The following is a 23,983-nucleotide window of genomic DNA, read 5'->3' as shown; positions in this document are numbered from 1 at the left end:
ACTTGTTCATTTTTGGTTAGAAATAAGGATGCTTCTGAAATCCAGGGATGTTAGAAATGCCTGAACTCATCTCTCTTTCCCTGCTTAGTCATATGTATTTATTTAATAAATATTGAACATCTATAGTTTGCTAAAACACTGAAGATACAGAAATGACAGATATTATCCCTTTTCTTTTTTTTTTAATATAATTTTTTATTTTTTATAAACATATATTTTTATCCCCAGGGGTACAGGTCTGTGAATCACCAGGTTTACACACTTCACAGCACTCACCAAAACACATACCCTCCCCAATGTCCATAATACCACCCCCTTCTCCCAAACCCCCTCCCCCCAGCAACCCTCAGTTTGTTTTGTGAGATTAATAGTCACTTATGGTTTGTCTCCCTCCCAATCCCATCTTCTTTCATTTATTCTTCTCGTACCCACTTAAGCCCCCATGTTGCATCACCACTTCCTCATATCAGGGAGATCATATGATAGTTGTCTTTCTCTGCTTGACTTATTTCGCTAAGCATGATACACTCTAGTTCCATCCATGTTGTCGCAAATGGCAAGATTTCATTTCTTTTGATGGCTGCATAGTATTCCATTGTGTATATATACCACATCTTCTTGATCCATTCATCTGTTGATGGACATCTAGGTTCTTTCCATAGTTTGGCTATTGTGGACATTGCTGCTATAAACATTCGGGTGCATGTGTCCCTTTGGATCACTACATTTGTATCTTTAGGGTAAATACCCAATAGTGCAATTGCTGGGTCATAGGGCAGTTCTATTTTCAACATTTTGAGGAACCTCCATGCTGTTTTCCAGAGAGGTTGCACCAGCTTGCATTCCCACCAACAGTGTGGGAGGGTTCCCCTTTCTCCGCATCCTCGCCAGCATCTGTCATTTCCTGACTTGTTGATTTTAGCCATTCTGACTGGTGTGAGGTGATATCTCATTGTGGTTTTGATTTGTATTTCCCTGATGCCGAGTGATATGGAGCACTTTTTCATGTGTCTGTTGGCCATCTGGATGTCTTCTTTGCAGAAATGTCTGTTCATGTCCTCTGCCCATTTCTTGATTGGATTATTTGTTCTTTGGGTGTTGAGTTTGCTAAGTTCTTTATAGATTCTGGACACTAGTCCTTTATCTGATATGTCGTTTGCAAATATCTTCTCCCATTCTGTCAGTTGTCTTTTGATTTTGTTAACTGTTTCCTTTGCTGTGCAAAAGCTTTTGATCTTGATGAAATCCCAGTAGTTCATTTTTTCCCTTGCTTCCCTTGCCTTTTGTGTTGTTCCTAGGAAGATGTTGCTGCGGCAGAGGTCGAAGAGGTTGCTGCCCGTGTTCTCCTCAAGGATTTTGATGGATTCCTTTCGTACATTGAGGTCCTTCATCCATTTTGAGTCTATTTTTGTGTGTGGTGTAAGGGAATGGTCCAATTTCATTTTTCTGCATGTGGCTGTCCAATTTTCCCAGCACCATTTATTGAAAAGGCTGTCTTTTTTCCATTGGACATTCTTTCCTGCTTTGTCGAAGATTAGTTGACCATAGAGTTGAGGGTCTATTTCTGGGCTCTCTATTCTGTTCCATTGATCTATGTGTCTGTTTTTGTGCCAGTACCATGCTGTCTTGATGATGACAGCTTTGTAATAGAGCCTGAAGTCCGGAATTGTGATGCCACCAACGTTGGCTTTCTTTTTCAATATCCCTTTGGCTATTCGAGGTCTTTTCTGGTTCCATATAAATTTTAGCATTATTTGTTCCATTTCTTTGAAAAAGATGGATGGTACTTTGATAGGAATTGCATTAAATGTGTAGATTGCTTTAGGTAGCATAGACATTTCACAATATTTATTCTTCCAATCCAGGAGCATGGAACATTTTTCCATTTCTTTGTGTCTTCCTCAATTTCTTTCATGAGTACTTTATAGTTTTCTGAGTATAGATTCTTAGCCTCTTTGGTTAGGTTTATTCCTAGGTATCTTATGGTTTTGGATGCAATTGTAAATGGGATTGACTCCTTAATATCTCTTTCTTCTGTCTTGCTGTTGGTGTAGAGAAATGCAACTGATTTCTGTGCATTGATTTTATATCCTGACACTTTACTGAATTCCCTACTCTTCAAAGTGTAGGGATAGAGGGCACATACCTCAATATCATCAAAGCCATCTATGAAAAACCCACCGCAAATATCATTCTCAATGGAGAAAAACTGAAAGCTTTTCTGCTAAGGTCAGGAACACGGCAGGGATGTCCATTATCACCACTGCTATTCAACATCGTACTAGAGGTCCTAGCCTCAGCAATCAGACAACAAAAGGAAATTAAAGGCATCCAAATCGGCAAAGAAGAAGTCAAATTATCCCTCTTCGCAGATGATATGATACTATATGTGGAAAACCCAAAAGACTCCACTCCAAAACTGCTAGAACTTATACAGGAATTCAAATAAACAATTTAATTGAAAAACAAAATTCTGCATATTCTGGTTGTGTTGTTCTTCCTGATTCCCGCCTGAGGCCTAATGGAAATTTGGGGAAAGCCTGAGAAAAAACAGGCCAAGTGTTGACAAGATGACTTCAAGGCCCTTGCCTGGCCACTGAGTTCCCTTTGTGATGCCAAATGTAAGGAGGAATATATGGCCATCAGCGGCTGTAGGATTGAGCAGAGAGACCCTCTCAAGTTTTAAGATGCAAGTGGCATCTTCAGGGGAAAAGTGTCCCTTGGAGACAAGGCAAAATAACCCCAGCTGAATAGAATTTTACTGTCCTGATCACTTGATAAGCTATTTGCAGGGCTGTGCTAATGAAGTTGAAGTCCTTTGCTTCTGTTGGGCAGAAACAGCAAATCTGGTTCTAATGGCTTTTCTTCTGAGAAATTCAGGTGCTCCGCATACCAGATTCTCCACTAGCAAATGCAAACTTACTGAAACTTAACACTCCAAACACTCCATCTCTTTCTTTAAAAAAATATATATATATATTATTTATTTATTTGAAAGAGAGATGGGAGATAGAGGGGCAGAGGAGAAGCAGATTCCCCACTGAGCAGGGAGCCTGATGCAGGACTCAATACCAGGACCCAGAAATCACATAACCTGAGCCAAAGGCAGCTGCTTAACCAACTGAGCCAACCTAGCAACCCACTCCATCCATCCCTGATGATAATAAGAGGTGGAGGCCTGACCAAGAAAAATTACTCAAAGTCCATGGAGGGAATACTAGAACTAACAAAAGTCAGCATTTACTGAACATTCATAGTATACTTTCATGCATTATCTCATTTAATCTAAATAAGAATCTGAAGAATTAGGAGTAATTATCCTTATGGTTTATAGAGGTGGTAGCTAAACTTTACAGAGGCTAAGTGACATGCCAAAGGTAATAGGATTTTACCTAAGGCACAGAGCTGAGTTCTCTGACTCCATGTAGCATAGCAGGCCTTCCCAACAGGTACAAAACACAGATACCAGAATAGGGCAAGGTGTGCCTTGAGACATTGATCAGGTACATTTTAATAGAGAAAAGAAATTAAAACCTACTTTATAATAGCCTTTTGAAAACTTACAACAGCTCAGATTTTAGTAGTATAGATTATGAATGGCTCCTTCTACCAATTACCCAAATTTAGTGATTGTCCTTTCAAGACTATACAATTTAATGCCTAACACCCATCTCCAGAGAAAGCTCTGGAGTGGCTACACCAGGTGGTGCCCTGCACCTACTGACTCTTACACTGGAATATTCTAGTTATACTGATTATGACTTCTGTCTGCATTTGGGTTAGGATCTAGGAAGTTCTTTATTTCAGATGCTCATATAAAATCTGTACTTTTGCTTTAGATATAATTTGGCTTTTTAGTTTCCCATTTTTTCTTCTAACAGAAAGTATGTGTGAATATTATCTTTATTATTGTCATTATTATCGGTAAATAGTTGCTCATCAATTAAAAAAACTGATTTTATATTTTTTTTCAAAAATATCTTATTTATTTGACAGAAAAAGACACAGCAAGAGAGGGAACACAAGCAGGGGGAATGGGAGAGGGAGAAGAAGCAGGCTTCCCAATGAGCAGGGAGCTCGATGCAGGGCTTGATCCCAGGACCCCAGGATCATGACCTGAGCCGAAGGAAGACGCTTAATGACTGAGTCACGCAGGCACCCTGATTTTATATTTCTTAACTGTTGTTTAATGGTGACAGTTAAAGTATGATCCTTGATAAACTATAATAAATTACAATTTGCTTTAGGAAATTAAAAAAAGAGGTATGATTCTAAAAACAAAACTCGAACATTATTAATTAAATTAGTTCACTCATTAAAGAGAACCATATAATTCTATGGCCTTAGAAAATGTTCATTCAAAATAGTTATTAATAAAGGAATGTAAATATTTCATGACCTTTTTATAACTTAATTATTACATTCAATAAACTTTATGTACTTCAATAATTTCTTGGATGTCTACTACATGGTAAACTTTTCGAAATTTGTTAAGACTTATTTCAAATATTCCAGAGACAAAGAACAAACAGCTTTTAAAATCAGTTTTCTGAATCTTTAAAAGCCTATATTTCCTAGGGCACCTAGGTAGCTCAGTTGGTTATGCATCAACTCTTGGTTTCAGCTCAGGTCATGGTCTCAGGGTCATGAGATAGAGCCTGCATCCACGCTCAGCATGGGGTCTGCTTGAGATCTTTTTCCTCTCCCTCTGCCCCTCCCCTGCTCATGCTTTCTCTCTCTAAAACAAATTTTAAAAAGAACCTTTAAAAGCCTATAGTTCCGGGCGCCTGGGTGGCTCAGTGGGTTGAGCCGCTGCCTTCGGCTCAGGTCATGATCTCAGGGTCCTGGGATCGAGTCCCGCATCGGGCTCTCTGCTCGGCAGGGAGCCTGCTTCCTCCTCTCTCTCTGTCTGCCTCTCTGCCTGCTTGTGATCTCTGTCTGTCAAATAAATAAATAAAATCTTTAAAAAAAAAAAAAAAGCCTATAGTTCCTTCAGGTGATTTATATTTAAACAGCTGTAATTTGAATAAGTATTTATTGTGAACTTGTAAAATCAGAAGTTTTGCAGGATATACACAGTTTTTTCTCCCCCCCCAAACAAAAAACCAACCAAAACAAACAAACAAATAAACCAAACAAACATTTAACTAACAAGGCAATCCAGTGAAGAATATCTAAAATGCAGATTCATGTAGCCTGGTATTCCTTCTCATCCTCAATCTAAATGCCCTACTTGCTAGGAAAAGTTATCAAATTAAGCCCTGGTGGCCAAGCAAACTACGTCAGTAGCTACCACAAAGCATCTAGTTTACCCAGGGGGAAAAATACTGGAACATTTTAAAACATCTGCAAGCGCGAAATAAGAAAGTATCAGATCAAAGAGAGGAAGCTGGTTACAAGGTCAGTTGAGCAATTAATAGGCAAAGACAAAAAGTCTCATACAAGTTCAGAAGCATTCATTTTTCCCTTCTGCATGGAAAGTATCAAATCCTTGTTTTGGGAACAATAACAAAGGAAACAGAAAAGGTGTCACTTTTGAATAATGCAATTAGTAGGCTGGTGTCATGCCAGATAAATAAAGACAAGTGATGCCAAAGATTTTCCTGAAGGATGGGTGGTTCTTTGGAAATTATTAACCATGAACAATTAATGGCATTGGTGAGAGTCTCTTGACAAGAACTCTTGGAAGAACACTGTTCTACAAAATAATAGCCATTAGAATAATATTAATAAGTTAACTGAAATAAAAAAAAGTATTTGGGAAGAATACTTAAAGTAGTAAATGAATAATTTGAAACACATTTAAAATATTACTGAGCAGCTGGACAGTTTGCAGCTGCAATAACAAGAGTGTAAAGGTTTACATCAAGGGTTTGTTTTGAAAACTCCAAGATTCCAGTAACTTATTGTTTTATTCACAGAAAAACTCACTGTTTTGAGATTTGAGATCACATGGAAATGACAAGTCACCAAACTCATTTCCCCACCAGTTTTCTGATCCAGATGTTGAATAATGTCAACCTACTAACCCCAGGCAATAAAAATGTACGCTTAACTTCCAGCTAAGTAACCAACATCAATGTATGTTGATTGAGCACCTACTGTGTGCATGTTCAGTTGTTCCTTGAACTATGCTACGTCTAGAGGTGCTGATCCCCCAACAAAGTTGAAAATTACAGAGAACTTCTGACTCCCCCAAAACTTAACTGCTGATAGCCTACTGTTGACATGAAGTCTTAGTGTTAACCTACACAATCAACTAACACATATTTTGTATGTTATATGTATTATATACCAGATTCCTATAAGAAAGTAAGGTGGAGAAAAGAAAAGTCATAAGGAAGAGAAAATATGTTCACATCATTATACTGTATTTATTGAAAATAAATCCACATGTAAGTGGATCTGCAGTTCAAAATTGTTTTGTTCAAGGGCCAACAATACTGAGTCAAACACCAAGAATATAGGTTCCTGCCCTCATGGAAGTTACTGTTTTAGTAGCAGAGATAATATCAAAGATAATTATTCACAGTTGTGATGGCTTTTCAAAAGGAAAAGTACAGGGTGGTATGAAAATGCATAATGAGTCTAGATATGGTCTAGGATACAGGGTATTAGGAAAGGTATCTTTAAGGAAGTGGCATTTGAGCTAAGGTCTGAATAAATTCTCAGGGAGATCAACCAGGTATTGAGTAGGACAGGGTAGCTGGTAGTGAAGTTGGAGAGTTTCCAGGCAGCATTAATTCTAGAGACACTGCAACAGTTCCATGATGCAAAGGAGCATGACACATATATAAAATTCAAAAGAAAGTCTGTGTAACTATGGCCAAGTAGAAACCCCCAGCAAAAAGTCTACAAAAAAAAGTGATGATAACTTGGACCACAATGGCAACAGTGGGGATGAAGACAGGTTAATGAATTTGAAAGCTATTTTCCAAATTAAATCAATTAGACTTACAGATGGCTTAGATGTGGGAAATGCAAGGGAAGGCAAGGAGATGAAAGTTTTAAGAATAGTTTCCGGATTTCTGGCTTGCCTGACTTGTCTGATGTCATTCGATGATCTAAAGAACATTTGGATTGTAAAAGGAATCACACGTTCAGGTTTTTTTTAACCTATTTTTTAATTAACATACAACATATTATTTGTTTCAGGGGTACACATTCGGTTTTGAACATCCTGTTTGAAGCCTCAAAGGAAAGTGTGCATTGAAGGTGTAAATTTGGGAGTCACTGATGTAAAGATGACTGAAGCTTAGGCATGGGTAAGATGACCTAGAAGCAGAATACAGAGCTAAAAAAGGAAAGAGTTTTTGACTTGTTCCTGACGACTTCAAACACTAAGAAACAGCAATATTTGTCAAAAGAGAGATGACAAAAGTGGAAGGAAAAGTAAAAGTTTAACAACAGCATCACCAAAGTCCAGGGAAAACTCTAAGGTAAGCCAAAGTCCCAGTGTACCTCACAGTTTCAGTAAATTTTTCTTTTTGGTTATCTAGACACATGGTTTAAACAGTAACCGTGACTAACAAAACATAATTTAAAAAATAAATAAAAATAAACAGTAACTGTGACTATAAATAAATAACATTTTTGTTCATTTTTGTGTTTTCCTTGGGAACTATAATTTGGATGATATCTTAGAAGGAAAAGATAGTGTAAGTTCACTGTCCAATATGGTAGTCACCAGCTGCCTGTGATGATTTAAATTAATTAAATTAAAATAAAATTGGGCTAAAAATTCAGCTTTCAGGGACACCCAAGTGGCTCAGTTAGTTAGGTATCTACCTTCGGCTCAGGTCATGATCCCAGATTCCTGGGATCAAGGACAACATCAGGTTCCCTGCTCAGTGGGGAACCTGTTTCTACCTCTTGCCTACCACTCCCCCTGCTTGTGCACCTCTCTCTCTCTCTCTCTGACAAGTAAGTAAAATATTTTTTAAAAAATTCAGCTCTCAGTTTCATTAAGCACCATTTCACATGCTCAGGAGCACATGGACCTACTGGCTACCATTTTGGACACTGGAGATACAGAACATTTCCATAATTATGGAATAGTTCTATTGACAGGCTAGTTTTAAATCATCCTATACCAATGAGAAGGCACAATTAAGTGAATCAAGAATGAAGCAATGTTCCAAGTATTAAAATGCTGCCCACATTCCAGGTGAGGAAGTCAGGAGGGAAAGAAAGGATGACAAGTGTCAAAAAGAACATAAAATGTGGCATTTGCCTCCATTACAGATGAGAGAACTGGCGCAGGTGATGAATGTGTTACAGAATGTGTTCAAAGGGGAAAGGGAGAAAGCCGGATTGAGGAACTTTTAGACTAGAGACGAAGAATGCAAGGTTCGTCAGTTCAAGCTCTGCCATGAGGGAAAGAGGGTTTCTTCAAGCAGGGAGATAACCCACACTATAGGTGTCCTTTTCACATGCTTGCCTCAGAACAGCTAAATTTCATATTTCTGTATAAGTTAGAAGCTCTGCCAATACTACCTGTTGAAGGACACATTTTCATTTTAACCCTTATGCTATGAAATCCAGAAAAACAAAAACACTAATAACAGTGGGAAAAGTTTTCTCACTGTTAGAAAACTCATGGGAGATCAATTTGGATGATGTTTTTAGATTTAAATTTCAGGCATTTCCCCCCTTTCCCCCTGCCTTGCTACATCCAATATGCTCCCATTTTAAGGGAAGAGATAACTGAATACTCTGGAAACATAGCTTCAAATATTGAAATTAGTTCATTTTACTCCCATACACACACAAACACATTTAAAAACCTGGTATCACTGTTCACTGAATAGCATTCATGAGTCTACCAGATATGAAGAACTGAGTTAATTAAGTGAAAACACCTTACCAAACACAGGTTAACATATTTTTAAGTCATTCAAAAACGGAGTCCCTATTTTTTGACCAAATAGTAATAGTGTAATGGCTCCATCTCTGTCCTGGAAGAGATAATAAAAACAACAACAACAGTAATTAACACCAAATGAGCCCTTACTATGGGTCAGACTCTTTGTATTATTAGCTCATTGAATCATCACAACAATCTTCTGAGATGGACATTATAATTATCCCCATTTTATGGAAGAAAATACCAAAGTCAGGGCACTTTAATAGGATCAGTACAATAGAGTAGTAGAGATCAAACTGCCATGCCTAAAATGATCAACAGAACAGCAAAGTATTTCACCAGATATTTAACTGGGAGATTAAAACTAGTGATGACATAAGACTTCAGTGGGGGAAGAATTCTATGTGAGCCAGAATGGTTGGGAAATGGGATTTTCAGGAGTGCTTAAAAAGAGAATCTGGAAAAAAAAAAAAAGAGAGAGAGAGAGAGAGAGAGAGAATCTGAAAACTCATGGTTTCAAACATCATTTACTGACTGGAATATATTGGGCACAGGGGACTAGCTGAAGATAAAAAGTTGAGTAAGATTTAAAAAAAAAAAAAAAAAACCACCTTCCATGCATATGGGGGGAGGGGGTTGGTGAGGAAGGCAGAGAAAGAGAAAAAGGATGTAAGGATGTTCCAGTCAGAGATGTGTCACAAAGGGCCTCAAAACAGATACATGACTTATCCTCACTGTCTTTCTCTCTTTCCCTCTTTCTTTTTCCCCTCTCTTTTTCTGTTGCCCTCTTCCTTATCTCTCACTCTCTCATTTCTACATCTACATACTTTCAGAAAGATTTGTGTTCTGTATCTTTAATGAGATAATTAGTGTAGCCATATACCTTCACTTGTCTAAAATAGTCCCAATTTATGTCTACTGTATAATTATAAAGAGTGATTATAAAGAGTGATTCCTTTTACTCTCAAAATGTCTTGATTTGAATGATAAATAACATGATGCCCTGCATATAATACTGCCCTTGTAGAAAGTGAAAGAGGAGGCAGGCACACACTCTTGACAACACATCTATAGCCAATCATCTCCCAGAAAAACTGTAAAATTTTTGATTTTCCATCACTGGAAAAAATTTTAGGCAGGAAAATGCCTTCCACTAAGTCAGAGCAAGCAATGTTTAGGAGTATGTAGCAGAATCGGAATTAGGCCAGCCTGGAAGACAGTCGCTTCCATAGATGTTCTATTCAAAAAGGCTAGGTTCAAGAACTCTAAATTTTCTATGCAAAATATCATCCAAATCCTCAATAATTTTAAGTAAGACCCATCAGCCTGACCCTCTCTCCATAAATTCTACCTCTGTATTTCCAACAGCCTATTAGACATCCCTGTCTGGTATCTCATGTCCAGTATCAAAGTCATCATGTCCTTTCCTCAGTTTGTTCTTCCTCCATCATTCCTATCCCAAAGAACTGCAGATCTTTCCAGGAGCCATAAAAGGTAAAAAGAAAAATTAACATCATCATTGATACTTCCTATTCTTTCACTTTCTTGTTTGATGAATGACAAGGTTCTGCAATCCTACCTCTTCCACAGCTTTTTTCTTCTATGTTCTCATTTCTCCAGACCCAATGAAACTCTATGTTTTAGTCTGAAGTTCTCTCAAAGCAGATCTTGATACCAGATTTGGGTACAAGTGGTTTATCTGAGAAGTGATCGCAGAAAGAACAGTGTTTAATGTGGAGGAGGAGGACAGCAAGCTATTACTGTGGGCAGCAGAGCTCCTACAGGTGCCCTCTGACAGGCTGCACAGAACACATCTCAGAATAGTCTGCCTGGGGTTGAGGGAACAGGAGTATCCATCCACCAACTTCTATCCCTCATTTTTGAGGGTTGTTCCTGGACATTATCTCTATTAGCCCTTCAGAGTCTTTGCATAGGCCAAGCATTCTCTTTCTGCCAGAGAATGCCTTTAGAAGAAAGTCACTGGAAGCCTTAGGGGTGTTTTGGAAATTTATTCAGTGACTTCCACCTGGGCCAACGATGCTAGCCTACTGCACCCTTATGTAAGGCCCTTGTGATATCAAGCCGAGAAGCCAGCAAGAGAGTCCCAAGGTGTTTCCTTGTTTCCATCACACACTTCCCCTCAACATCCCCACAGCTGCCAGGTGATGATTCTGAATGTGACATACAGATGTGATCATGTCCTCCTCAGGATGGAATACTTTAATGGGTCTCTGAGGACTCATAGAAATACTTCAAGCTCTCTCACCTGGCTCCTGCCCAGCTCTCTGTACCTTCTGCCACCTCTCTATTCCACATGATGCTCTTTCATCCCTCAGTACCTTGTGTTCTCCACCAAGAACTCTCCTTTTCTTTGCTTCTCCCTCCCGGGCCCTCTCCTTCCATGACCCCACCCCTCCGCCCACCTGGTAGGTGCACTCTTATCTTCTGAACCTCAATTTAGAAATCACCTCTATGAAGTCTTTCCCGGCCTTAGGAAGGCTAGTCCTGCTAAGCTTTGCACTCCCCAGTGTGCATAATCCTGAATGTCTCCTCCACACCTCTTGAAAAGTTCATATAATGTGTCTCCAGTACCTCACATTTGGTTCTAAACATTTTTGTGTGTGAACCGCTTCAGCAGTCTTGAACTCCTTCTCCCAATTAGTGTTTAAGTGTATAAAATAAAACGTATAGGATTAAAAAGGAAATAAATCATGTTGAAACAGGACTATTAAATTATTTTCCAAAAATTAGGAGTATAATGCTTCTTTATTAATACATTAATCAAATTACTATTTTTTCAAATAGTAATGAATATAAACAATAATCATAATGTGATTAAAAGGATATATCCTCGTATTTTTCCTACCGTGTTTTGTTGCCTGCATTTATAATTGAAGGAAATGATGGAAGAGGTTAGGGAAAATAAATGCACTATTTTTCCTTCTCAGGCCATAGCACCATGTATAATATACATAGACCTCTTATGGTTCAGTGGACCTCCGGTTAAGAGGTACTAGCAGCCTGGACATGGCTTACAGGTGTTCAAATATATTTACTGAATGAGCTGCCTCTCTTTCTGTGTGCTGAATGAATTCACTTCTGGCCTGGACTTCAGGTTCCTCTTTCTCTAAATTTCCATGATCTTATGTTTAAATTGTTCCCCAGGTTTCACCAGGTTCAAAGGCATTACATTATCTGCAACATCTCCTCTTACTGATTAATTCCCATGTCCCACTGCCACCCAGCGCATTGCAGGCTCCACCTCGACTTTTTCTCACTCATTTCTGAGAGTCCCCAAACTTATTTCATGTAAGCCAGAAATAGTCTTAACCTCTTCTTCCTTCCTGGCCTCTCCTTGTTGGTAAATGTGGCTTGCAAAGCCACTTGAGGGTCATAACTTGTGGCTTCTGCTGAAGCTGATATTCATGCCAAGGGCACTGTTTCCCAGTGCTGCCTAACTTGCCAGCCCTGAGGGGCTGTGGCAAGGCTGCTGTCTCTTTCATCCACTTTTAGGGCACATTCTTTTTCACAGTAGAGAAGATATATCCTCCCCAACTTTGAGTCATGTTTTGGCATCTGACCATGAAGTAAGTGTTACTTGGTGTCTTTGTTTCAATGTCTCTAGAAACCAACTCCCTCATTTCAGTGTTGTGCCAGAACCTTCCACTTGTCCCATAAGATTCTTTCTCTATAGCCCATGCTGCTTTGAGCCCAAGAGGCTACTACGCAATGACTACAGAAACCAGCACCCATGACCTCTAGCTTATATTCCTTGGTAAATAGAATATGAGAGGGCAGGGGAGGAGAATAGTATTTCTTCTCCTGTGTCTCTTTTCATCAGTCTGTGGTCTGAGTGCATCCTCCAAAAAATGCTCCTGTCCAGCAGTCTTCTCCCACAATTTTAGTGCCTCTATCCTACAGCTGCTCTCCCACCTTCCCTCTTCAATCTCTTGGTGGCAACTGCTCTTTGCTTGTATTAGACTCAAGGAGCTTCACCCACCCCTTGTTGGTATCTTTTAAATCTTCCACTTCTGTAAGTATTCCCTTCTTTAAACCCTCCTCAAATAACCCCCACATGTACATGGGAGGTATGTACCACCTCTCCCCACACCCATGCCCACCCTGGACACAAGTGTGAAGCTTCTTCATAGCTCTGTGATTAACCCCAGGGTTGCAGACCTTTCAGTGCACCAGACACAACCAGACACATCCGAGCCTCTGTGCAGAATCACTGGCACTCATTCCTGATGCTCCTACAGAAAGATCATTTCACTGAGTACATCTGACTCCCTTCTTTTTATCTGCTCTGACATCTCATTTATTCAATTGTTCAACAAATAGTCCACATTTTTGTGTACTTTAAGCTGCCTGTGCTCTTAACTATGAGGCAGCATACAGATTACAGGATTTGGAGAAAAGCAGACATTTTTGCCACTTACCAAAAGAAATATCTTGTACAAGTTACTATCCAATTTCAGTTTCCTCAAGTGCTCAGGATGGTGACTGTGAAAATTAAATGAGCTAAGGTGTTAAAAGTTCCAGGAGCCAAATGGCAGTTGGCAAGTGTAATGGGACATATTTCTGGGTGTATCCACGAGTATATCTAGAGATTTGTGTAAAGAAGTTGATTGCAGAGTGTTCTCAGTGTTAATATCTGTGGGAGATACATGACTGAGCAGAGGGATAAGGTGTAACAGAAGTCCTAGAGAAACCAAGGGCAGCTCTGAATCTGAAAGAGTCCTTCTAAGTTTGAAGCAAATAAGACTGTTTTCCACTGATAATCAGTCATGGACGTGGGCTATGCCCAGGAGAAGTGCCCCTCTCCAGCTGAGGGCAAAATGACCAGAGAAATATGTAGCTGAGAAATGTTAGCTAAGAAATGTTCTCCCAGTAACTGGGGGAACGAGTCCCTTCATCCTAGAGGGGGAATCTAGCCAGCAAATGACATTATCCACCACACCGAATATTTGTTAAATAACTGCTGGCTGCCATCAACATCTACTTTCATTTGCAACCCTTCAGCAGTGTGTAAGGGCACAGCAGCCCTGGAGAGCACCAATGTCAACTGGAGTAACCTGATAAAATGGCTTTTTACATAGTGATTTCTCAAAATTGATTTATATGGCTAGAGTTAAAAGCCATAAGGCTATTGAAGAGAGGTTTTCAAACCATGCTTCTTACAGAACGGTGGGGTGGGATGAGCAGAGAGCCGAGAGGACAGTGTCATACCTGAACGAGTGCCAAGCTCTGGCTCCATGCTTGACTTTATTCTGTGTATGACTTTTCTGAAGAAAAGAACACACTCATGGTACACATATGTTACCTAGGAGGAGAGGAAAGCCCTTTCTTCAGGCTGTGACCACTGAGGGGGATGCTAACAGGCCTGGAGGAGCTGGAATATATGAACAGCAGGCTCTCTGCCTCTGTTAGTTCATCAGCACACCTCAGTGCAATCAAAATAGCAGGATGGTGGAACTGGGAGGATTGGGCATGGCATATGAAAGAAGATTGAAAGAAACAGCTTAAATATTAATTGATTACAGTCTCTTCTGCCTCAAATTTCCACTGTTCATGAATAATAGAATTCAGAGACTCTAGCCCTTCCCATATATCCATAAGCAATAGCCATTCTCAAAGGCTACACCTAAGACTGAGCCCTTAAGGAGTATTTCATAATTTCTAGCATCCTGGATTCCTGCAGACAAGCCTTCCATTCAGAATGGAAGCAGACCCATGGGAAGCAGCACCTGCTTGGGTAAGGGAAATGCTTAAGGAAGTTCCAAGCAGAGAACACAGGTTTACAACTGGTTTATTATATACACATGCTCTGTTCTCTTTCCAGACAAACAGCAGGGCTGTGAACGACAATTCACCTTGAGGGTTTTAAAAGAAAAATTTTGGAAGTAAAAAGTGGTTAATTCACCTAAAACCCTAAACACAAAGGACATCATAAGTCCACATTATTTTGTCTTTAGGCTTTTAGCTTTTATACTTCCCCATCCAGGAATACCATTCTCCCTTCCTTTCTGCTAAGGTCTAGCTAAAAACTTCACACTAACTCTTTTCCAACTATCTCTAACCACATATACCTTTATCATCTAAAATCTTTCATTATAAATTTGGGTTATAGAGTAATCAGAGTCACCATTATAAACATAGCTGACATTTATTAAGTGCTAATTATGTACGTACCTTGTCCTAAACACTTTACATTATCTCATTTAATCCTCAAAACAAGTCTATGAGGGAAATCATTAACCCCATATTACATACAAGGAAACTGAATTACTGGCCCCGGATCTTTTCCCTCTTTCTATCCACACCCTTGGCCATATAAGTTGTTCCCAGTATCAGACTGAAGTATGTTTCCTTGCCCATTCCCTTTAAGCTCAGCCATGTGACTTGATTTGGCTAATAGGTTGTTCATAGCCATAAGTGAGCAGAACCTTCACGAGGATTTACATAGGGACCTTTTACTCATATGCTTCTACCATTAACATGAAAATATCATGCTCTAGCCAGAGTGCTAATCCCAAGCAGATAGCAAATATGGAAAGCAGACCTGAGCCCAAATGCCAGAAATTGGGCCAGCCAACTAGATGTTCAAATTGAAGCACAGCTGTCCAGCCTAGCTCAGCTGACTCCTGTGTAGTCACATAAGCAAGAATGATAGATATTTTAAGTCACTGAGTTCTGGATTTGTTACTCAGTGACAGATAACTAATACAGGCACCAAGAGGTTATGTTACTTGCCTAAATTCTCAAAGGTTGTGGTGGTAAGAAGATTCCAGCACAGATTGGTTTCATTTCGGCTCCAACCTTTTTAACAACTATGGCTTCCACCATCATCATAACATTTACAATCCATATCCAATCACATTCATTGAATGCTCGTTATGTGCCAGGCACCCTAAGAAGTACCATTCATATATTATCTTATTGAACTGCTATCAACAATCTGAGACAAGTACTTACTACTGATCACATTTTATAGGAGGTTCAGTAAAGTCAGATGCTTGCCCAAGATCACACAGCTAATAGGAGACAGAGCCATCATTCATCTCAGTGCTCCAAGCTTCCACGCTCTACTTAAACACACTACTACCTTTTTAACAAAATCACAACTATCCTTAGAGAAAAATGTTAATGATCGTTATTCCAAGAATCTCTTCTTGCCCAAAAATTTCCAAAAGGCTGCTTCAAACCCCACAGTGATTGCTTTCGAAAATCTTCTGTCTTGCTTTTGAATAGTTTAATGATTATTAAAGTTTTTAAAAATCTTAAAAATCTACTTTACACTCCTATATTAAAAATGAGGAATCTGAGGCTTAGGGAAATAATTTCACTGATTCAATTACATGCAGCAAACTATGGCAATATCAAAGTTCGTATCCTAAATGTTCATTTTCAGCATCTTGCTTGGGAGGGAGAAGGACAGCAGCCCAAACCTGTGGAGTAGAAGTGGGAATTTGGTGTCTAACTTCTCCTTAAATAGATATTTAGCCAAAATCCCTGACTTGTACTCTCACATCTAGAAGTATCTGAAGGCAGGCAGGGGTGCTTTCTTGGAAGCAACCTGTGTAGAAACCTGGGGCCCAGGGGTACCTGGGTGGCTCAGTCAGTTAGGCATCTGCCTTCAGCTTAGGTCCTGATCCCAGGGTCCTGGGATCAAGCCCCACATCAGGCTCCTTGCTCAGTGGATAGCCTGCTTCTATCTCTCCACCTGCTGCTTTCCCTGCTTGTGTCCTCTCTCCCTCTCTCTATCTCTGTCAAATAAATGAATAAAATCTTCATTAAAAAAAGAAAGAAACCTGGGGCCCCATGTTAAAAAGGCCCCCATGATTTAATGTTCTACCCTCACCATTTTTAAATCCCTCTTAATTTTTTTTTTAATAAGAGGCTCTGCTTTTCATTTTGCACTAGCCCCCCCAACTATGTAGCCAGTCTTTTGGAGGTTATCTAGTGCCTCCAATCTCTAAGCTTGGGGAGATTCTTCAATACGCAGTGAACTGCTTCTCAGCTTTCCACTCTGCTGGTTATCACCCAGAAGAATGCACATGGCCAAGAATCAGATGGTCTTAAGATGACAGGTGGAATGTGATCATGAGTCAAACAGATCCAATGGTACCTCCACGCAAATCCATCTCCCCTAATTGTGAGCTGAAAAAGCAGAGGAATTGGTGTGAAGTCTAAGAAGCAATGAGCTTCCCTAGAAAACTAACTGTCCCTCTATTGGACTATAAGATGCCCTTAAAAAATAGAGGGCACGGATTGCATGGAGCATTGGGTGTGGTGCAAAAATAATGAATACTGTTATGCTGAAAATAAATAAAAAATAAATTTAAAAAATAGATAGGAGTGAACAGCAAAATGTTTGCAGTTGAGTTTTAGCCATTGCTAGAGTGACCCTTCTTGATTTGGATACTTCTTATCCCATGCTTACATCATGACTCACATAAGTTTCTCTTGCCAGGGTCATTCCAAATTCTCATCATCCCCTGAGTCATCTTATCTACATAAGAAGTCATTCTAAATAACACTATTTTGACCCTGAGGATAACAGAATAATTGTGCGGTTATGTTAATAAGAACAAATCTGAATTAGCTCCTCCCTCCTCTTTCCATCTTTACAAATAATGGAGTTTATATAGGGTCTTACAATAAAAAGTATCAGGGCAACGCAGGGTTCATATAAAATATCAATCTTAATATCACAGGTAAGGGCAAGCTAATTGCTTCCTCTACCTCCAACCTTGTTCTTACATGTGAAACACTAAGAAATGGAGAGATTAAATCAATGGAAATACATGTTGGTTATGAAAAAAAAAATGTGACTCTTTTACCCCATGAGATAGGAAAGACTAAAACCTCTATAAAGGTGAACTAATAGGAAACTATAAATGAATTGTGTTGCCACATAGAGCCATCTGAAAAAGTTTTATTAAAAACGCCTCCAAAGTATATTACATTTTATATTATACCAGGTGGAGCTAGGATGAGGGAGGGAGTTTATAGAGGAACTGTTGAACACAATTTTATTAGAATGCTTGTTCCCTTGATTATAATAAGGAGAGAAATAGGACTTATTGGTTTGGTTATTTGAAACATGCACATGCACACTTTCTCACACAACTCCAGCTTTGAGCAGGGTGAAAGTGCCTTTCTTCAGCTGAGAGTGGGCTTGAAAATATTTTATTACTACTACAGGAAATCTGATTTAGGTATCGTCTTCTATGAAATGCTCCCATTGTTAAGAAGAATTCTTTGTTTGCTTTGTTGCTATTAGGATGGTAAATACTTATTAAACATAAGAGATTTTTCATAATACAAAGAAAGACGAATGTGCATCCTTCAAAAGATAGATAAGACATTTTAGAATGTCAAGGAATTCTGTCATATATAACATGGGAAGGGGGAAAGAAAAAAGACATATTCTTTCATGTTTCATTCCTTAAGGGGGCATCTAAAACACATATCTATTTAACATGGCTCAGAAATTAAAGTTATAATATCAATAACATATACCTAACCACATGTTAGGATGAAGAAAGATTGTATCTTGGAATACAGGAGTCTTCCTTGTGCAAATCCCATTAGGACCAATAGGGAGTTATTCATGCATCCAAATCCTTCCCGTCCTTCCCCTCACTACTCCCAGACACAGACACCCTTGTTCTGAATGATCCGTGTATTTATCTATTTCACATAAATCAAGAATTTAATAAAAAAATCCACCAACATGGCCATATGAGACATGAATCATGAGGGCTGTATGTATAAATCATATAAACCTTAAAAGCATTCATGATATAGCCCCTTTCATGCAAACCGCCCAAATCTTTTAGAGAGCTAAATCATAGAGAAAGAGGAAAATGTAGTAAATAAAATGGAAAACCAATGGTTAACCAAACTAATGAACAAAATGTCTAGATGACTCTCATCTCTGAATGGATTCCTTAGAAATTTTAACTGGAATGGGATTTTCAAGAGACCATTACATTCAATAAGGCAACTGAATATGTTTATAGTCAAAAATTTCTTTAAGAAGTGTTTCTGGAAAAAAATTTAAAAATTTCTAATAAGGTAAAAAAAAGGACAATGTATTCAGAAGAAAATATTAGAAATTAAAAGAGTCAGTAAGAAACATTCACTTCATGTTACTGTTGTCTTATGCAGAAAACTCACTGTTTACAATTCCATCAACTCCAAATCCTCCCATTTAAAAACATGTTATTTTCTCTGATTATTTTTAATTCATTCCCTTTGCCAAGAAGGCCTACTACACTATGAAAATAAGTTTTCAATTATTTGACATAAATTTCAAGCATGTCTCTTAACTTTGTAACCTCCTAAATTGCCGGTGATCTGCATATCTTGTTAGATTATCATGAAGAACTTTTATGCAGGTCTTCCCATCTTTTTCTCTTCAACAACATATTTATGTTTATTTATTGTGCTTATGTTTATTTTTTATATTTCCTCTCTTTTATTCTTCTATTAACTGAAGCATTTAGCTATTTATTTTTAATTAAATTTATTTATTTTCAGCATAACAGTATTCATTATTTTTTCACCACACCCAGTGCTCCATGCAATCCGTGCCCTCAATAATACCCACCACCTGGTTCCCCCAACCTCCCACCCACCCGCCACTTCAAACCCCTCAGATTGTTTTTCAGAGTCCATAGTCTCTCATGATTCACCTCCCTTTCCAATTTCCCCCATCTCCCTTCTCCTCTCTAACTCCCCATGTCCTCCATGCTATTTGTTATGCTCCACAAATAAGTGAAACCATATGATAATTGACTCTCTCTGCTTGACTGATTTCACTCAACATAATCTCTTCCATTCCCGTCCATGATGCTACAAAAGTTGGGTATTCATCCTTTCTGATGGAGACATAATACTCCATAGTGTATATGGACCACATTTTCTTTATCCATTCATCCATTGAAGGGCATCTTGGCTCTTTCCATAGTTTGGCGACCATGGCCATTGCTGCTATAAACATTGGGGTACAGATGGCCCTTCTTTTCACGACATCTGTATCTTTGGGGTAAATACCCAGGAGTGCAATTGCAGGGTCATAGGGAAGTTCTATTTTTAATTTCTTGAGGAATTTCCACACTGCTCTCCAAAAAGGCTGCACCAACTTGCATTCCCACCAACAGTGTAAGAGGGATCCCCTTTCTCCACATCCCCTCCAACACATGTTGTTTCCTGTCTTGTTAATTTTGGCCATTCTAACTGGTGTAAGGTGATATCTCAATGTGGTTTTAATTTGAATCTCCCTGAGGGCTAGTGATGACGAACATTTTTTCATGTGTCTGATAGCCATTTGTATGTCTTCATTGGAGAAGTCTCTGTTCAAATCTTCTGCCCATTTTTTTATATGATTGCCTGTTTTGTGTGTGTTGAGTTTGAAGATGGTAGATCCTCAATATCAGCCTTTTGTCTGTACTGTCATTTGCAAATATCTTCTCCCATTCCGTGGGTTGCCTCTTTGCTGTGTAGAAGCTTTTGATTTCCTGGGCTACAAGGATGGTTCAACATTCGCAAATCAATCAATGTGATAGAAAAAATTAATATGAGAAGAGAGAAGAACCACATGGTCCTCTCAATTGATGCAGAAAAAGCATTTGACAAAATCCAGCATCCGTTCCTGATTAAAACGCTTCAAAGTATAGGGATAGAGGGAACATTCCTGAACTTCATCAAATCTATCTATGAAAGACCAACAGCAAATATCATCCTCAATGGGAAAAAGCTTGCAGCCTTCCCGTTGAGATCAGGAACAAGACAAGGATGCCCACTTTCACCACTCTTGTTCAACATAGTATTAGAAGTCCTAGCAACAGCAATCAGACAACAAAGAGAAATAAAAAGTATCCAAGTTGGCAATGAAGAAGTCAAACTCTCTCTCTCTCTTCGCAGATGACATGATTCTTTATATGGAAAACCCAAAAGACTCCACCCCCAAACTACTAGAACTCATACCGCAATTCAGCAATGTGGCAGGATACAAAGTCAATGTGCAGAAATCAGTGGCTTTCTTATACAATAACAATGAAAATGCAGAAAGGGAAATTAGAGAATTGATTCCATTTACTATAGCACCAAGAACCATAAGATACCTAGGAATAAACCTAACCAAAGAGGTAAAGGATCTGTACTTGAGGAACTACAGAACACTCATGAAGGAAATTGAAGAAGACACAAAAAGATGGAAGACCATTCCATGCTCTTGGATCGGAAGAATAAACATTGTTAAAATGTCTATACTGCCTAGAGAAATCTATACTTTTAATGCCATTCTGATCAAAATTCCACCAGTATTCTTCAAAGAGCTGGAGAAAGTAATCCAGAAATTTGTATGGAATCAGAAGAGACCCTGAAACGCTAAGGAAATGTTGAAAAACAAAAATAAAATGGGGGAGCATCACGTTACCTGATTTCAAGCTTTATTACAAAGCTGTGGTCACCAAGACAGCATGGTACTGGCATAAAAACAGACACATAGACCAGTGGAACAGACTAGAGAGCCCAGATATGGACCCTCAACTCTATGGTCAATTAATCTTCAACAAAACAGGAAAAAATATACAGTGGAAAAAAGACAGTCTCTTCAATAAATGGTGCTGGGAAAACTGGGCAGCTATATGTAAAAAAATGAAACTCGACCATTCTCTTACACCGTACACAAAAATAAACTCAAAATGGATAAAAGACTTCAACGTGAGACAGGAATCCATCAGAATCCTAGAGGAGAACATAGGCAGTAATCTCTTCGATATCAGCCACAGCAACTTCTTTCAAGATATGTCTCCAAAGGCAAAGGAAACAAAAGCGAAAATAAACTTTTGGGACTTCAACATTTAGCTATTTCTGAGCTAATTGTTTTTATTTATTTTGTGTTTCCCTTCCTACACTGAGAGCTTCCTGACCACAAGGATTTATTCTTCTACCATTGTATCACCTAACATCATCTCTTGCATCACAGGTGCTATCGGTGCAATAGATAGATGGATAGCCAGAATATCTAAGTAGCATCAATACTTATACAGTAGATAGAATTGATCAAGACCCATGTTTTTGAATGCATCTGGTTCAGCAAGCAAAGATGAGGCTCTTAATGTGAAGTGTGCACAGCCTTCAGCCATCAGTCTCTTCAGAGGTTGGTTCGGCAACAGCCTTTCCCAGGGTAGCCATGTCCAGTGACTGGTAATTGTAGAAGTACAAAGGCTCAGCCATCATGAGTAATAGGGACAACTCTGAAGGGCCATTTCAACTGCAGAGCTCCTCATAAGCTTGGCCAAGGTTGCTGCTGACAGGCCAGCATCACAGCTGTACTGTTCCATGTGCCCACTCCTGCCCTATAATGCCCTGTACAGTAAACCTAAGAGGTCAGCTTGCAAAAAATAAGGAAAGCTAAAAAGCAGGAATTCAGATACAAAAATGACTCAGGTTACTTGACTCAGGTCAAGCACTTTCACCTTCCAACATTCATGACCATCAACAAGTTATAAGACCAAGCAAACATCAGAAAGGCTACAACATAGCGTAGATTTCAGGAAGGAGATGATGGGTCTGCATTATAGGTAAACGTGGTGTGCAATAAGGTTTATGGCTGCCATGTCTGAGGCCACAGAATGTGGCCACTGGAGTAAATTAACCAGCCTGCCTCATCCTGCCTGGTTTAGACAACTTGCTGGAAAACCTTTGCTAGGAAACAAGCACCTACATCTGGCCTCATCAGAGAAACAAGGGCCTCATATGAGGGTCTTTTCAAACACTAAACCTGCCCTAGTATGTCCTCAGGCTCTCCTTCCAGTTCCTAGGGCCTCAGTTTACCCACCTGTACATATTTCCTACATCACTTCAAAGGGGCGCTTGGAGACTTAATTAATGTTTGTCAAGCATGCCTTATATGAAAGGAATCATGTGCAGTAAGTTCAAAGTAGTCTTGGCCCTGCTGTTTCTTTCATGTGTGCTTAGAAGATTTTTCAACCTTGATAAGAACTTGAAAGAAAGACAGACAGAAAGAAAGGAAAGAAGGAAGGAAGGAAGGAAGAGAGAACAACAACAACAAAAAATATCTACTTGCTCAAGCGCTTAGATTTGGATTCTCACATTGTGATGCTCTCAGCATTTTCTCTGGATATAACAAAAAAATGAAAAAGTTCAATTAAATGACTTGTTCCATGAATCACACCACCATTCTCTAGGTGGTCAAGAGCCATTCCAATGTCCTCCTACTTTGTCACTGTTACCCACGCCACTTACAAACATAACCACAAGCTGCCAAGGTTTAGTGATTATTTCTAACACTTTGGGTTTTTTTCTCCTTTGTCCCCTCTCTTTAGATTTCCTGAGAGTGACTTCTTCAGGTCCTTATCACTTCCCTGATAATCCTGAAGCTTTCAGTCTGACAAATTTCAGGTCAGGCAAACCCCATGCAACAGTGAGAGAGTATTTCTTCAAACATACATATCTGTTTCGATCCATCTCATGCTCAAGTCCCTTATGAGATTGCCACCATTTTAGTTTATAATCCAAAATTTTAGGAAGGCATTCAAGGTACTTCATAATACAGTCTCTATCTACATCTCCAATGTCATCTTCACCACCACCCCCTCTAACATACACATAGCTCTGCTTTCAGTCCTCCAAGGTTTTAAGAGCATCATTCTATAACTGTGGACACAGTGCTCTAGTCCTTCCTCATTATCTAAATCTTGGTTTTTGTTTTGTTCATCAACACTTATCATCCTCTGTATGAATATATACTCCAACTTTCCTAATCTATACATATTTTTTACCATACCTGGATTGTGGAATAATAATTTCCTTAAGCAACTTACCAAGGAGTCTTTAAATTCCTTAAGAAAAGTCAGAATGGCTAAAATCAACAAGTCAGGAAATGACAGATGCTGGCGAGGATGCGGAGAAAGGGGAACCCTCCCACACTGTTGGTGGGAATGCAAGCTGGTGCAACCTCTCTGGAAAACAGCATGGAGGTTCCTCAAAATGTTGAAAATAGAACTGCCCTATGACCCAGCAATTGCACTATTGGGTATTTACCCTAAAGATACAAACGTAGTGATCCAATGGGGCACG

This window comes from Mustela nigripes, chromosome 7, assembly GCF_022355385.1.
Source record: "Mustela nigripes isolate SB6536 chromosome 7, MUSNIG.SB6536, whole genome shotgun sequence".
Classification (NCBI taxonomy): domain Eukaryota; kingdom Metazoa; phylum Chordata; class Mammalia; order Carnivora; family Mustelidae; genus Mustela; species Mustela nigripes.
This window is presented reverse-complemented; position numbering follows the sequence as displayed.